Genomic DNA, 10,798 nt, shown 5'->3' on the forward strand with positions numbered 1-10,798 from the left:
TAAGAAAAATAATAAAATAAATAATTGACTAATTAATTAGGTAAGTAATTAATTAAAAATTTATTTAATGGAAATGGTGACAAGCACTCCCACATGGCCTCCATTCCCATCATATACTCAACCCATACCTTGCCCATTCTTTAATTTAAAAAAAAATTATAATTTCACCCATCTTCCCACACTTTTATAAATTTCATTTCTTCCCTAAAATTTTCTTATAAATAAGAAGCTCTCAACCTTCATTTTTCACAATAATTTTTTCAAGAAAGAAAAGGATTAGTGATTGAAAAAATTTGTGGTGGAGAGAGAATTTTTGAGTAAGTTCTCACTCACCCACTCTTTCCAATCTCATTTCTTAAAGATAGTTATTGTGTTCGTAGCACAAGGTAAAAGAATAAGATAAGTAAATTTGATTATATTAGTTTTTTTTTATTTAAAATTTACACCCAAATTTATTTTATAAGTAAATTTCAATTATGTTAGTTAGTTCCATAAAATTTTCATGAGTTTATTTTTACGTATATTTAATTATACTAGTTCTATCTTTAATATACATGCATTTATTTTTGGGTTAAGAAATGTTCCAATACCCTCGGGTAAATTTTCAGCATTTATTTCTATTCAAAAAAAAAAATTATATATATTTTTAATACAAAAATTGTGTGGCATAAGTTTATTTCTACGTTGCATTTTTTATGAAAATATGAATAAAGATGAGATTTTCACGATATTATTTTAAATTGCATAAATTATAATAAGATGATTTTAAAACCCCTTACAGCAACGAAAGTTCAAAGTTATAGATGTTCGGTACCGCAACTTAAAATTTAAACGGATCAGAGTGCACCCACACTGTTTACAGAGTGGTTATTTATGTTAGTAGATTTCTCTTGAGTGCACACCTGGTTTTGAACCAAAACTTAATAAGGAAAATCTCACTTAATGTTTATGTACGTTGATTTAGTTTGGTTGATCAGCCAGCTAAGCCTAGTCTTCGGATCGCACAACCCAGTCATGGGGGTAAACATGACTTACGACAAACAGGTCTAAGGGTAATTTTTACAATATATGTTTATACATATTTAATTACGTGTACAGAGTTATTAATGAGTTGAAGGAAAAGTATAAGTTTATATGAAAAAAGTCATTCTTGTGCCTAAATGACGATTTAAAAGAAACATATAAAGAAAAATATATGTATGTATATAATTAAATATTTTTATAGTTTTAAAGTTAAAAGTTTAATTTAATTGTCACAGTATATGGTTATTAAATTTTACTGTTATAGTTGATGATAAAAGTTTTATATAAAAATTTTTATATTTACATTTATTTTAGAAGAAATTTTGAAGTTATAGTATTAAATATTATTTTACAAAATTTTTAAAAGCTTATTTTGGCCACACACTAATGATAATCTTATTTACTTTCTGAGCGTCGTCTCACTCCAATCATATTTTTATTTCAGATAACTCTGAAGGGCATGTCAAAAATCTGGCTTAGCAAACATGCGGGTGGGGATAGAAAAATAAAAATTGATTAGAAACGTTAGTATGATGTCAGATATTTATGCTTGTGTAATTTTTCTTCTTTTAAAATAAATGACTGTAATATGGATAATTAGCACTCTGGTTTAATAATAATTGAGTTTATTTACTTCCTCTATAAATCAATAATAAAAAGTAAATATCCCAGACCTTTCGGGGTTGGGGTATTACACCTTCTGTTTCATTTACAACTAAACAAAAAAGAAACAAATTACAACAATGCCCCCTTTAACAACTTAAGACACAACAGTCGTTTGATCTTTCCATCCAGTGAATGGCCGAGATTTTTCTTGAGCTTGACACTTCAACAATATATATATATATATATATATGTATGTATGTATGTATGTATATAGTATCAAAATAACGTTACCAAGCTACTAGTATATATATATTAGTAAGTGTTTCAATTTAAATTCCAATCAACTCCTTAGGAATTAGGTAACTCGGGATTAAATTATAAATTTTACCTAATTTGCAGTCTAGAGAAGTGTGTTCAATGTACCACTCCAAAATGGTATTTGGATTAATATAATACTTTGTTTATATCTTTTTTTAGAGAGAGAAATAGAGAGAGTTAAAGATGCATGCGATTATTGTTGTTGACACGCAACGATTTTAATCTTCCGATCAACAAAATAAATAGCACAAATAACATTCACAGAAAAAAATGTAGATAAGAGATTTTACGTGCTTCGGCAAGATTACCTACATCCATGATTCCACGGAGCGTCCATCTGAAGAAAAATCTACTGTGAAACGATGACAGTACTAGATCTAATCAGACTCTTCCTAATCCCAGATCCCCTGTACACCACTTTACCTCAAACCTGTTAAGAAAAAAATCTTCCTAAAGAGAAAGCCCCCTCTAGGAGATCTTATCAAGGCAATTGAATAAAAATAATTATATGGGTCCGTTTGGATCAAAGATTTTGTTTAAAGAAAAGAAATGAAAGGAAAATAAGAAATAAACATATTTTCCCTTATAATTTCCTTTTATATAAAAATACTATCAAAAATAAAAATTTATTTTAATATGACTAAAGAATAGAAAAAAACTAGATATTGATGATATGTAAAATCAAATTTTTGTTTATAGATTTTGTATATTTTTTATTTTCTTTCTCATTTTCCTTGATAACCAAATATGAAAATATGAATTCCACTTGATATTTTTCTTTCTTTTTCCTAATATTTTTTGAGTTACAAACGTAGTCTATGAGTTTTGACCGTAAAAATATGATTCATCTTTTTAAATTTATCTCTATTTTCAATTTTTATCTATGATGATTCTCCTGTTTCTATTTATGCTTAGTCCATACACTTTTTCCAAAAAAAAAATGAGAGAGAGAGAGAGAGAGAGAGAGAGAGAGAGAGAGAGAGAGGAGGAGAGAGAGAGAGAGAGAGAGAGAGAGGTTTCATAAGTTCTTTTTATCAATTTCTATGAAAAATAACTATTTTTGCAACAAAAAATTACTTTTACAATAAATTGAGAAAATGCGCGACAAAATCCATCAAAGAGATTAAGGGTTCATTTGAAATCACTTATAAATAGAAAAAGAAAAAATACTTATGCAAAAAGTACTTATCTAAAACTTTTTTGAGAATTTAAAAAAAAAAAATACTTATTTTTTAAAGTAGTTTTAAAAAGTATTTTATAAAAAATATTTATTTCAATTTAAATCAAACACCACTTATTGACACAAATACATAATTTAAATATTTTTCATAACAAATACTTATTTTCTAAGACATTTTAAACCATGGACTGAACCATGCCATGAAAATAATCACTTTGACGCATAAAAATACACTCATCTTTTTAAACTTAATACATGTAAATTAATTCATCTATTTAAATATTTTTTAAGAATAAACTTAGTGCACAGGTCGGTCGAGTATATTCATAGAAAATATTTTAAAATTAAATTGTCATGCATGTGTTGTATTTTTTGGCCTTTCAAAGAAAACCCATTCTGATACCCCATGGATGAAAGACTTAAAATGATTAGATGTTACTACCCATAAAAACAAGGTGCACATTTCTTTTCAAGAGCTTTTCCATAAGAACTTCATAGTTAAACGTGCTTGGCTTGGAGCAATATTGGGATGGGTGACCACCTAAGAAGTTTCCTCAGGAAGTGTGTGAGTGAGGACAAAATACACTAAAAAAGACACGTGTTGGTTTGTGGGGTTAGTTATTAGTCTGATAAGACCCGCCCCTGTTGCCTGGTCCAGGTGGAGGAGGAGAGACGCAATGCTTCCTGGCAGACCTAGGTTGGGGCGTTACAAATGGTATTAGAGCCAACACCCAGTCGGAAGTGTGATGAGATCCACATCGCCTGAGTTTGGAAATGTGGGTTCGTAATGAGAACGTTGTCTTTTATAAGTGGGGGAGAATGTGATACCCCATGGATGAAAGACTTAAAAGGATTAGATGTTACTACCCATAAAAATAAGGTGCACCTTTATTTTCAGGAGTTTTTTTCCATAAGAACTCCATAATTAAGCGTGCTTGGTTTGGAGCAATCTTGGGATGAGTGACCGCCTGAGAAGTTTTCTCAGGAAGTGTGTGAGTGAGGACAAAATACACTGAAAATGACACGTGTTGGTTTGTGGGGCCAGTCATTAGTTTGATAAGGCTCGCCCCCTGTTGTCTAGTCCAGGTAGAGGAGGAGAGACGCAGTGCTCCCTGGCAGACCCAGGTTGGGGCGTTACCCCCATGGATAGAACTTTCTATATATCTCAAAACCCTTTTTTTTTTTTTTGGATTACGCACCGGGTATTCACGCGTCTGTTTTACGGTCCATGTAAGTAATCCTGCGCCTTGAAGTTGACCTCACAACTCCAAAGGGAGGGTAAATTCAAGAGTCCAGGGGTAGAAACGAGCCCAGAAGGTTTTGAACACTTGACCTCGTGAGAGGCACTCCCGCAGCTCGCCCTACCACCTGAACCACACCCTGGGGGTATCTCAAGGCCCTTTTTTGTTTCAACTAATGAATGTTTGTTTATACACATGTGATGACCAATGAAATACTTGCTTCTAAAAAATTCAAAAAGAAGTACATATGAAATTACAAAGTTTTCTCAAAACATAAATTAAAAGATATGTCTTGGAGCTTCAATGGGACTAGTACCAACGAAAAAATAATTATACTAAAAAAAAGCTTATAATACTTATCATTTAAAAAAAATACTTTAAAAAAATGTTCATAACACTTAAAAAATGCTTATAGCACTCATCACTTAAAATAACTTTTACAAAAAAGTGACGTTTGACTTACTCTGCAACAAATACTTATTCAAATAAGTGTTTTTTACAATCAATTTTTTTTTTAGAACTATTTACATAAATTTCAATAAACAATTGAAGATAACTTTTTGACTTCTTAGAAGTGGTACTAGTCATAGACGGAGTCAATTTTATAAATATAAAAAATTTTAGTGACTATTTTATAATTTAAAAAATATATTTGAAGATAATCATATACTATTTTATTATGTATTATAATATGTTAATTATTGATGAAACATAATTCAATTTTGTGATGAAGAAGAAAAACCATCTAATACTTTAAATTAATATTAAAAACTTCATTTAATTAATAATATTACTTTAACATAAATTACTATGATAATTTTATGTTATAAATATAAGTTAAGAACGAGATTATTATTAATCATAAAATTATATTATATTATTTTTGCTTAATAAAATATTCAAATGTTAATTAAAAATAATAATTAAAAATATATTGTTTTATTGTGCATTATAACCTATTAATTATTAATAAAATATAATTAAATTTTGTAACGAATAAAGTGAACCATCTATAATTTTAAATTAATATTAAATAAATTAAAATTTTAATTTAGTTATTAATACTATTTTTAGCATAAATGAATGTCATGATCACATATTATACATATACATTAATCATTAACTAATAAATAGTATTATATTAGTTTAGTTAATAGAAAATATTTTAATTTTAATCATAAAATTAATATAATTATCGTTTAAAATATATTTAAAAAACATATTAGTTATTATAATTCAATTTTGGATTAAACAAAAACTATTTATTAATTTAAACTAGCATTAAATAAATTAAAATTTTAAATTTAATTAATAACATTATTTTCTTACCATAATTTAATATGATATAATATGCTATAAATATACATTCATAATTAAAAATGATAATATTATATTATTTTTAATAAAAAATATATTTATATTTGAATTATAAATAATTAAAATAATTATTAATTAGAAATAATAATATTTTAAAATTTAAAGTATATACTTAAAAATAATCATATAGTAACTTATAATAAAAGTTAGTATCCAAATACCACTTACTTTTAATATAATCAAATATCACTTTTATTATCAGCACTTATTAAATCAAAACTTTTTTTGTGAAAAAACACTTCTGTATAAGTAGTTCCATATGATCCTTTAGTATGCCTCACTCATAAGATTAATTGAGCCATTTATAAACTTAAAAAGACTCGGTAAGAAATTTTTCTTGTGAAATTTATAATATTTATTAGTACCGACTAAAAGAATAATAAATTAATATCATGAATTGAAGAGTCAAAACTGGTAAAGGGATGCAAATGAAATTTAAAATAAAAATATTAAATACCATAACTCTGCGTTTGAGATATAGTTTTCAAATCTTAAATTTAGATTTGAATGGATTTAAAAAAATTTCAATACAATTTTGTATAATATTATATCCAAATCTAATACACTCCTAAATTCATGACTTAGGATAAGAGTAAAATTGTCAATTAAATTTTACTCCCTAGAGGAGAGTCAAGAAAACCATGTTATACTTTTACTGAGTAGCAAAATTTTCAAATTACAGTTAATACATTTGTTGCAATGTTCTTCAAAGTTAATGACATGGAATTTTTATTTTAAATATGTGGATTTTTTAACTAATCATACTTCAAAGTAGGGGTAAGCATAATTCGAGTTTAACCAAATTAACCGACCAAGTTTGGTCGATTCGGTTCGATTTGAGATTTTGATAATTTCAGGTTTTCGGTTCGGGTATGTGGAATCTTTAATTTAGTTAACCGAATTACCCGAATTACTAATTAATTAATAATTAAATATAAATTAGTAATATCCCTTTTATCAATAAACTCTTTTATTAATTAAATTGCAATTGGTAAACTATAAACAAAATTTGCAATCATATTTTATTTTTATAATTAATTTTAAATTTATTCCATCAAATTTGGTTAACCAAATTATCCGAAAAGTTGGTTTGGTCGGGTACGGTTTGGTTACAACAACTAATTTGGTCAGTTTAGTTAGAGATTAGTGTTAACCAAAAAATTCAATTAGTTTGGTTAATCAACCGAATTTGGCCGAATAGACCGTTTGCGCACCCCTATTTCAAAGGTTCTTAAAAGTTGATAAATTTTATAATTTTTTAAAAATATTACAATAGAATATATTGTTTTGAAAACTTTTTAATATAATGTAGGGGAATATATTATATTGAAAGTATAATTGATTGCTTCCATCTATAATTATATTAATCATAAACCTTTGAGGTTTGTAATTAACACTTGATACTACTCTTTTTTATTGATTGATCTATATCTTCTATTTTTTTTGCTTTTATCTTTTCATGTCGAGAAAGGGACCCATGCAAGCCCCACTATTTTTCAATATTCAATTTTGTTTTTCTCTCTCTAGGCAAGGGTCTCACTGGTCCACACTATTTTTCTAACATTCACATTTTCTATTTTTCCCTCTCTAGACAGGGCATCATGCAGGGCCCATTAAATTTTTTAAAATTATTTTAAATTTTTTTATTAAACATTTCTCTCTTTATTGCCATGTAAGTTGCACTAATTTTTTTTAATTTATTTTTTGAACTCCTCTCCCTCTCTTTCTCTCCCTCTTGCTCTCTCTCTCTCCCTCCATATGACCATATTAATTTTTTTAATTATTTTTTAAACTCATTTTGTTAGACAACATTTAAAACTTTCAACACGAGTGAATTTCATACAAATATTTTTAATATGGGTCCCAACAAAACAACTTTTATCCTTTTTTTTCAAATTTTTATATTATAAAATTGATTTAAATGTTTAGTTCTAACTTTCTTTATCTTTGGTTTATATTTACATCCATTAAAATTATAATAAGTAATTGGAATTATTTTTAAAACATTCAATACAATATATACAATACAATACAATACAATTTTTCTTCACTAAAATTATAGAATTAATATTGATTTTTATTATTCAAAAATATAGAAATATATATACCATATTACATTTCTCTTTACATACATTATATAAATTAAAATTAAAATAAGTGATTGAAAATAATTTTAAAATATTTAATACAATATATAATAAAATACATATATTTATATATAGATATATATATAAATATAAATACATAAAAACATGTATATTTAATAAGTGTCCAACTTCCCATATGTTTTAAAAATAAAGTATTCAAATTTTACATTTCAAATTCTCATTTAATATTAGTATGATCTATATTTGTATTTTATTTTTCTATGTTAATTTAATATTCAAATTGACCTACTACAAATAAATTTATATCATATGTAGTAACCGGGAAAAATAAAATTTAAAAAATAATAATAAAATATAATAAATTAATTAAATTAACAAGTAAAATGAATAGTATGATAAGGAAAATATTTATATATATAAGTAAGTTATTATGATATACATTTAATATATAGGTTAAAGATACATATATATATATATATATGAAATTAGGAATAGCTTCCCAATAGGGGGGGTGAATTGAAATCTTTTTAATTTTAATACTTTTTAATCTTGTTCTTTAGATACTAGATAGAGCACAACAAATAATATATAGACATACCTTAGAATACTTGTAATTTAACCAAACAAGATAAGCAATAAAGTTTAAACAATTTAATTACTTAATCAAGGATAATATATATATTGTTGATTTCCCCGTGAATATGTATCACCTGCTTTGAATTAACTTCCGGTATGTACCTTTCTTGATTAAGATATCCGCAGATTAACCAACGTACTCCCTTTTGGGTTTCCGCAAACGGTTAATCAAAAACGTACTTTCTAAAATACCAAGAATCTTTATTTCTTTCTCTTTAAAACTTATTACCTGCACTTTGAAATCATACAACACAGAAAATAACGTATATAAAATAGAGAGAAAGACACAAGATTTTTACGAGATTCGGCTTCAACGCAACCTACGTCCTCGCCCTTGGCAAAATACCAAAGGTTTCCACTATCGTAGTTCCGTTACCGGGTGGAACAAAACCTGTTTACAATCACTCATTTGGTCAAGGCTAGAGCCCGCCTTCTCTAAACAATATATCCTTGTTTGGTCAACGCTCCAACAGCCTGGAAACGTTCAAAATCTACAAAAGAAATATCAAAACCTTATGTACAAGAGAAGCTCACTCAAAGAACAGATTAGTACAGATAAGAACTATGTACTTCAAAAGATAAAATATCAATAATGAAATAAACTTTTGAAACTTTTCAAAGAATTCACCAAAATCCTTTTCTCTAGATGAGAAATCAGTAATTCTTCAGGATTTGATGAACAAAATATCATAACAACAATACGTTCAGCTTTGCAAGAGATTGAGTAAGAGATATTAGAAAAGAGAGCTTTAAGAGAGTTTTCAATACTTGAATGAATTTCTTAATTCACAAGAACCATATATTTATAGGCTTTCAAGTGGGTTCCCTTGTTGTAAGAGTTTCCTTAAAAAATTTCCCAATTTGTTTAGAAAATTTGGGTTTCAAACGGCTATATTTTAAAAATAAGAATTTTAAAAATTGTCCATTGAACAGTGTTCAGTTGACTGAAGTATCGTGGTCAGTCAACTGAAGTTCCTTAAACCCTTAAAAATTTGAACTAGATACAGGGTCAGTCAACTGAAGTCAGAGTTCAGGTGACTAAAATTGCAGGTTCAGTTGACTAAGGTCACAGGTTCAATTCACTGAAGTGTCTTATACTTTTAAAAATTAAAACAGGATACAGGGTCAGTCATCTGAAGTCAGAGTTCAGATGACTGAAATCGCAGGTTCAATTGACTGAGGTCACAGGTTCAGTTGACTGAAGTTACTGCTGCAACTCTCTGCCTGTTCTGAAAATTCTTCAGTCAGCTGAACTTATTCTGCGGTTGACTGAAGTAATTCTTCAGATGTCTGAACTGAAAAGTTCAGTCAACTGAAGTCTCTACTTCAGTCTTCTTTACTTTCTTTTAAAAAAAAACTCTTTTGTTCTCTCATGAAATAAATATTTGATTTAAATAAGTCTTTAAACATTAATAATCTCTTAGAAAAAGTTTCAAAATATATTTCAAAGATATTTTGCCTTTCGCAATACTTACATATATGTTTTCTAGGCCTTCAAGCTTGAGTCCTCTCATCTCTTAAGATATCTTAAACAATTTTCTTGAGCTTCAACAATATCAGACCCCTTCATGAATCTTTGAGAAGATATCTTCATGCTTGACGTACACTTATTCTTCTCATAAATCATACTCGATCTAAATTTGAGCTTTGCTTTGAATTACACTTGATTCATATTTCCTGAAACATCAAAACTTAACTTTTTTTTAAGTTAAATCATCCTTTGTTTGTTATCACCAAAATCAATTGAAAGACCTTACTAGGCCAACAATATATATATAGAGTGTGAAAGCTTCTTCAAGAAGCTTTACTTTAATTAATGTTTAGTATGATATTAATATACATACATATATATATATATACATACATAATGGTGTGCAAGTTTCTTCAAGAAGCTTGTTTAGATTTTTTTTTTTTGGAAGTGCTCTCTCTCTCTCTCTCCTACGACTCTCTCTATCTCTCTTCAATTCCGGGCCAGTTTTACGCCGGATCAACAAACCGAAACTACCACGACGCTCTTGGCGAAGTTCTCTACAAGTCTACTGGAGCTGATCGTCAGGGAAACAAAGTTAGATTTCATCCCAAATCCAACGTAAGGCTTTATATTCAATATTTGGATTTTTGACAGTTGAAGAAAGTGATATACGCGTAAAAATACTGAACTTTAATACGGAAAATTTTTATTTCCAGGGGTGTTGATTGGGAACGTTGGGAATCATCCCCAAGTTGAGGTAAGACTTTTTAAACCGAATTTGACTTAGTGGTAGTTATAGAAAATGTTGTACGTATGAAAATACTAAACTTTAGTTCTG

The sequence above is a fragment of the Malania oleifera genome, chromosome 10 (genome assembly GCF_029873635.1).
Source record: "Malania oleifera isolate guangnan ecotype guangnan chromosome 10, ASM2987363v1, whole genome shotgun sequence".
In the NCBI taxonomy this organism is placed as follows: Eukaryota; Viridiplantae; Streptophyta; class Magnoliopsida; order Santalales; family Ximeniaceae; genus Malania; species Malania oleifera.